This window comes from Saimiri boliviensis, chromosome 11, assembly GCF_048565385.1.
Source record: "Saimiri boliviensis isolate mSaiBol1 chromosome 11, mSaiBol1.pri, whole genome shotgun sequence".
Taxonomy (NCBI): Eukaryota; Metazoa; Chordata; class Mammalia; order Primates; family Cebidae; genus Saimiri; species Saimiri boliviensis.
In genome coordinates this window covers 61,614,233-61,620,845 of record NC_133459.1, presented here as the reverse complement: position 1 = coordinate 61,620,845, position 6,613 = coordinate 61,614,233, and the positions used below count along the sequence as shown (strand labels likewise).

The window sequence follows — 6,613 nt, the reverse complement described above, 5'->3', positions numbered from 1 at the left end:
AAGCAATTCTCCTGCCTCAGCTTCCCAAGTAGCTGGGACTACAGGCATGCACCATCATGCCCAGCTAATTTTTCTGTTTTTAGTAGACACGGGGTTTCACCATGTTAACCAGGATGGTCTTGATCTCTTGACCTCATGATCCACCTGCTTCGGCCTCCCAAAGTGCTGGGATTATAGGTGTGAGCCACTGTGCTCAGCCAATAGTATAGATCTTTATCAGTTTACATACAAATTATATTGTTCCACTTCATATATAGTATAAACACCTTATAATAGTATATTTCCATTTCTACATTTCATATTTCTAACTAATATTATTTTCCTTCTGCCTGAAGAACACTATTAAACATTTTCTGTGTTGCAGGTATGTTGGTGATTCTTTCAGCTTTTGTATGTCTGAAGAAATCTTTTTTTTTTTTTTTTTTTTTTGAGACGGAATTTCACTCTTGTTACCCAGGCTGGAGTGCAATGGCACGATCTCGGCTCACCGCAACCTCTGCCTCCTGGGTTCAGGCAATTCTCCTGCCTCAGCCTCCTGAGTAGCTGGGATTACAGGCACGCGCCACCATGCCCAGCTAATTTTTTGTATTTTTAGTAGAGACCGGGTTTCACCATGTTGACCAGGATGGTCTCGATCTCTTAACCTTGTGATCCACCTGCCTCAGCCTCCCAAAGTGCTGGGATTACAGGCTTGAGCCACTGGGCCTGGCCTCGAAGAAATCTTTTTATCTGTTTCATTCTCATTTCACTAATTAATTTATTTGTTTGAGATAGGGTTTTACTCTGTCACTCAGGCTAGAGCGCAGTGGTGCAGTCATCACTGCCTACTGCAGCTTCGATCTCTTAGGCTCAAGCAATCCTACCACCTCCACTTTCTAAATAGCTGGGATTCCAAGAGCGTGCCACCATTCTTGCCTAATTTTTATTTTTATTTTTATTATTTATTTATTTATTTATTTTGAGACGGAGTTTCGCTCTTGTTACCCAGGCTGGAGTGCAATGGCACGATCTCGGCTCACCGCAATCTCCGCCTCCTGGGCTCAGGCAATTCTCCTGCCTTAGCCTCCTAAGTAGCTGAGATTACAGGCATGCGCCACCACGCCCAGCTAGTTTTTTGTATTTTTAGTAGAGACGGGGTTTCACCATGTTGACCAGAATGGTCTCGATCTCTCGACCTCGTGATCCACCCGCCTCAGCCTCCCAAAGTGCTGGGATTACAGGCTTGAGCCACCGCGCCCGGCCCTAATTTTTATTTTTATTTGTAGAGACGGGGGTCTCACTATATTGCTCAGGCTGATCTGAAACTCCTGGGTTCAAGCAATCTTCTAAGCTCGGCCTCCCAAAGTACTGGGATTACAGGTGTGAGCCACTGTGCCTGGCTACTTCATTAAAAACATATAGCATTATTGAATTATAATACATATACAACACAATTTACACATTTAAATTGTGTAACTCATTGGTTTTTAAGCTGGGTGTGGTGACTCACACCTGTCATCTCAGCACTTGGGGAAGCCAAGGAGGTCAGATTACTTGAGCTCAAGATTTTGAGACCAGCCTGGCCAACATGGTGAAAACCCATCTCTACTAAAAAAATACAAAATGTAGCTGGGCATGGTGGTGCATGCCTGTAGTTCCAGTTACTCAGGAGCCTGAAGCAAGAGAGTCACTTGAACTCAGAAGGTGGAGGTTACAGTGAGCCAAGATCATACCACTACACTTCAGCCTGAGTGACAGAGTAAAATCCTGTCTCTAATAATAATAATAATAATAATAATAATAAAATAAATTGTATAATTCATTGTTTTTTAGTATGTTCACTCATATGTGCAACTATCACCGTAGTCAATTTTAGAGTGGTTTTATTGCTTCAAGAAGAAACTGTATGCTTTAGCTATTAGCTCGTTTCCCCATGTCTTCCTACAGTCCAACCTCTAGGCAACCACTAAACTACTTTTTATCCATACAGATTTCCTTATTCTAAGCTTTCATATGACTGGAATCATAAAGTACATAGTTCTTTTTTTTTTTTTTTTTTTTAAATAACTGATGTCTTTTTTTTTTAGATGGAGTCTCCCTCTGTAGCCCAGTGGCGCAATCTTGGCTCACTGCAACCTCTACCTCCCGGGTCCCAGTTCAAGCAATTCTCCTACATCAGCCTCTGGAGTAGCTGGGATTACAGGCATGTGCCACCATGCCCAGCTAAGTTCTGTATTTTTAGTAGAGACGAGGTTTCACCATGTTGGCCAGGCTGGTCTTGAGCTCCTGACCTCGTGATCTGCCTGCTTCTGCCTCCCAATGTGTAGGGATTACAGGCATGAGCCACTGCACCCGGCCTAATTGGTGTCTTTCACTTAACATAATATTTTCAAGATTTATCTGTATTGTCATATCAATGTTTTATTTCTTTCTATGCGCAAATATACTGTACGGATATACCATATTTTGTTTATGTATTCATTTACTGGTGGAAGTTTATGTTGTTTCTACTTTTTGGCTATGATGAATATTCACCTTTATTATTTTATATTAATTAATTAATTAATTAATTTTTGAGATGGAGTCTTGCTCTGTTGCCCAGACTGGAGTGCAGTGGCATGGCCTCAGCTCACTGCAATCTTTTGCCTCCCAGGTTCAAGAGATTCTCCTGCCTCAGCCTCCTGAGTACCTGGGAATATAGGTGCCTGCCACCACACCTGGCTAATTTTTTGTATTTTTAGTAGAGACAGGGTTTCATCATATTGATCAGGCTGGTCTTGAACTCCTGACCTCCTGATCTACCACCTTGGCCTCCCAAAGTGCTGGGATTACAGATGTGAGCCACTGTGGCCGGCCCCTCACCTTTAGTTTTGAAAGATATTTTGACTGGGTGTAGAATTGTAGTTTGACAGGTTTTAATATTTTTCAGTACTTCATACCTTTTTACATTTTTCTGATTTCTCACTTTTGCTTGTCCTGATGAGAAACCTGCTGTAATTCTTATTTTTGTCCTCTGTAAATAACGTGTCTTTTTTGACTGGCTGCTTTTAAGATTTTTCTCTTTATCACCGGTTTTGAGCAACTGTATTATAATGTGCCTTGGTATCATTTGCTTTTATGTGCTTAGGGTTTATTGTAGTTCTTGGATCTGGACTGGGCACGGTGGCTCACGCCTGTAATCCCAGCATTTTGGGAGGCTGAGGAGGGCAGATCACGAGGTCAGGAGTTTGAGACCAGCCTGGCCAATATGGTGAAACCTCATCTCTACTGAAAATGCCAAAAAACTAACCGGGCATGGTGGCATATTCCTGTAGTCCCAACTACTCAGGAGGCTGAGGCAGAATTGCTTGAACCCAGCAGGTGGAGATTGCAGTGAGCTGAGATTGCACCACTGCACTCCAGCCTGGGCAACAGAGGGAGGCTCCATCTCAAAAAAAAAAAAAAAGAAAAAAAAAAAAAAAAAGAAAGAAAGAAAAAAAATTCTTAGGGCCAGGCGCGGTGGCTCAAGCCTGTAATCTCAGCACTTTGGGAGGCCGAGGCGGGTGGATCACGAGGTCAAGAAATCGAGACTATCCTGGTCAATATGGTGAAACCCCGTCTCTACTAAAAAATACAAAAAATTAGCTGGGCATGGTGGCACGTGCCTGTAATCCCAGCTACTCAGGAGGTTGAGGCAGAATTGCCTGAACCCAGGAGGCAGAGGTTGCGGTGAGCCGAGATCACGCCGTTGCACTCCAGCCTGGGTAACAAGAGTGAAACTCCGTCTCAAAAAAAAAGAAAAAAAAAATATTTGGCTACCTCGTATGTAGTTGATGTAACTTTCTTTCTTTCCGGGTTCATCCATGTTGTGGCATGTATTAGAGCTTCATTCCTTTTTGTGGTCAAGTAATATTTCCATTAGGGATATGCTGCATTTTATTTATTCATTCATCAATCGAGGGACATTTGTGTTGTTTACAGTTTTGGGCTATAATGAGTAATTCTGCTACGAACATTCATGTACAAGTTTTTATGTGGACATGCATTTTCAATTATGTTATATACCTAGGGCATATTGTTAAGTTATACAACTCTTTTTAAACTTAAGCACCTTTCAAATTGTTTTCTATAGTGATGGCACCATTTCTGCAGCCAGTATCTTTTAAATATCACTTTTCTCCTGTTCTATCTATTCCGTTCTTATGGAACTCCTATTAGAGGCATACTGGACCTTTTTGGTCTAACCTCCATGTCTCTTTGCTTCTCTTTTACATTTTTCCACTTTTTAGCCATCTGTGCTTTATTCCTCAGTTCTAGCTTCTAGTTTGCTAATTCTTTTTCAGCTAGGTTTAATTTTTTTGATCCATTCTTTGCATTTTAACTTTTCAGAGCATTTTTTTTTTTTTTTAGCTGAAGGTGCTAAATGTTTTATTCTCCCTAATCAACATCTTCCTTTTCATAGTACCTCATTTTTATAGCTTTATTCCTTTTTCAATATTCTCTTTCAGATTGTTGTTTTGTTGTTTTTAGTTTTTGGGTGTGTAGACATTTGTTCAACATGGATTATTTCTTCACATGTTTTATTATGAACTTATCTTTACTGATACTGAGGCTTTCTGTCTCTGAGAATCCATTGTGATCTGTTATGGGAGGGTCTCCCCAAATTAATATCACACTTGTTTCTACAGTTGCTTTGGGGAGATTTCCAACCATAGGTCAGTCATTGCATTACAATTTGAGACCTCCTAAATCATGTATATTATATTACTTAACCACAAATTTATATTTCTTTTCTAGCTCATCTCTTCTAGAAGGAGCAGTTATTTGAGGCTACTGGCTTTATCTAAGGATTCTCAGTTCCTCATGCACATCTAAAGCCTCATCCTTTTTTTCTACCTGAATATTACAACTTAAGTCTTTAGGTTACTGGAACTGATACCCCTCCAAGGCAACTGAAGCTTCACCCTAGCTTATGGTTCAACAGCTTCTTTATTTTTGGCACCTGTGTTGGAGCAAAGGAATCCTTTCTCCTTTATTTTATTTTATTTTTTTAGCTCGGCCATACTTTAAAAGTAATGTTTGTTTTATTTCTTCCAGCGTTTCTAGGTATTAGTAGTGGAAAATATGTTTTTATTTATATGGTCAGAAGTCTCAGTTCCCTCATCAGTAATGTGGAAAAACTATTTATTTATGTTATAGGATTTTTAGGATTAAATGAAATAATGTATATAAAGTGCTTAGCATAGTACCCAACACAGAAGTGCTCAATAAGTGTTAGCTGTTATAAGTATTAACTAATGCTGATTGAGAAGCTCTAGATACAAACTCAAATCTACTTAAGAAAACTACTTAAATGAATTTAAAAACTAATGTTTTGGCCCTCTCTTAGAATGTAATGTTGGCTAACTTAAAAGTATGCTCCCTTTGTGGTATAATGTGAACACACTAAGCTTACTGCCTACGGTATATTCTATCATGTATTCTATCTTTGAGTGTTTCATCTCATTTTCACTCTCTTCTGCTTAGCATGCAGGTAGGGACAAAACAGTATTAATAAATATTTAAATGTCTGACTCAATTGAAATATATATATTTTTCTTTTAACAGATACATTTTAATTCAATTCCTCATAATTATAGCTTATTTTATAAACATGTTTACAGCTTCTCTATTAAAAATCATCAAATTTTAGGCTGGGTGCAGTGGTTGACACCTGTAATCCCAACACTCTGGGATGCTGACATGGGAGGAGCACCTGAGCTTAGGAGTTTGAGACCAGCTTGGCCAACATGGTGAAACCCCATCTTTACTGAAAATACAAAAATTAGCCAGTGTGATGGCAGGCACTTGTAATCCCAGCTTCTCAGGAGGCTGAGGCAGAAGAATCACTTGAACCTGGGAGGCAGAGGTTGTGGTGAGCCAAGATGGCACCATTGCATCCCAGCCTGGGTGACCAAAAAAAAAAATCAAATTTTAAAGTGACATGAAAATAATTTGAAATTCATTTTATTAGTATTACAGCTGTTTTAGAATTTGTCTAGGAGGCTTTCTGTTTTGTTTTTGTTCTGTTTTCTGGCAAAAACCAGAAAGCCTTCCCTCCCCCCCACAAATTAATTTTATTAAGAAAAAATAATCTCTCAGTCTTGTTCCTAAAATATTTATTTACTTCAAGATATGAATTTAGAAAAAGCATTTCATTTATTATTAGCAAGCTATGTGGTTTATTTCCACTGAAGAATATAATTAATTTAAACAATGCATATCTAATTAAAATGCCGTGTGGAAGTAATCTTTTTCATGTTCTTAGAAGAATGATGGAGGAAAAGAATAATAGATAGTATTTTCAATCTGAGTCTTTATGTGATACCAAAATGGATACCATTCTATTTCTTCTCTATAACAGATATTGTATTTGTGTGTAGTCCTACTTTTGTTAATGTGTCTTCATTTCTGGGTGAAATGAAAGCTGACCTAGAACTGTGGTCATTGCTGTGTCAAAGTTGCAACAACTGTGGTCACCGAACAATTATTATGGCAATCTGACTGGTCCTAAAGGGATAGTTGTGTTAGACCAAGATCTAAAACAATCTGTAGAAGGCGAATGAACTGCAGTTTCAAACTGTAATAGTTTGAGCTTGTGTCAGTATTTAACCAA

At 39.0% G+C, this 6,613-nt stretch overlaps 1 pseudogene; it reads left to right on the top strand.

Annotated features, from left to right (window-relative positions):
- The first annotated feature begins 5,968 nt into the window (after positions 1-5,968).
- Positions 5,969-6,053, top strand: LOC120366203 (U7 small nuclear RNA; annotated as a pseudogene).
- Positions 6,054-6,613: the final 560 nt, after the last annotated feature.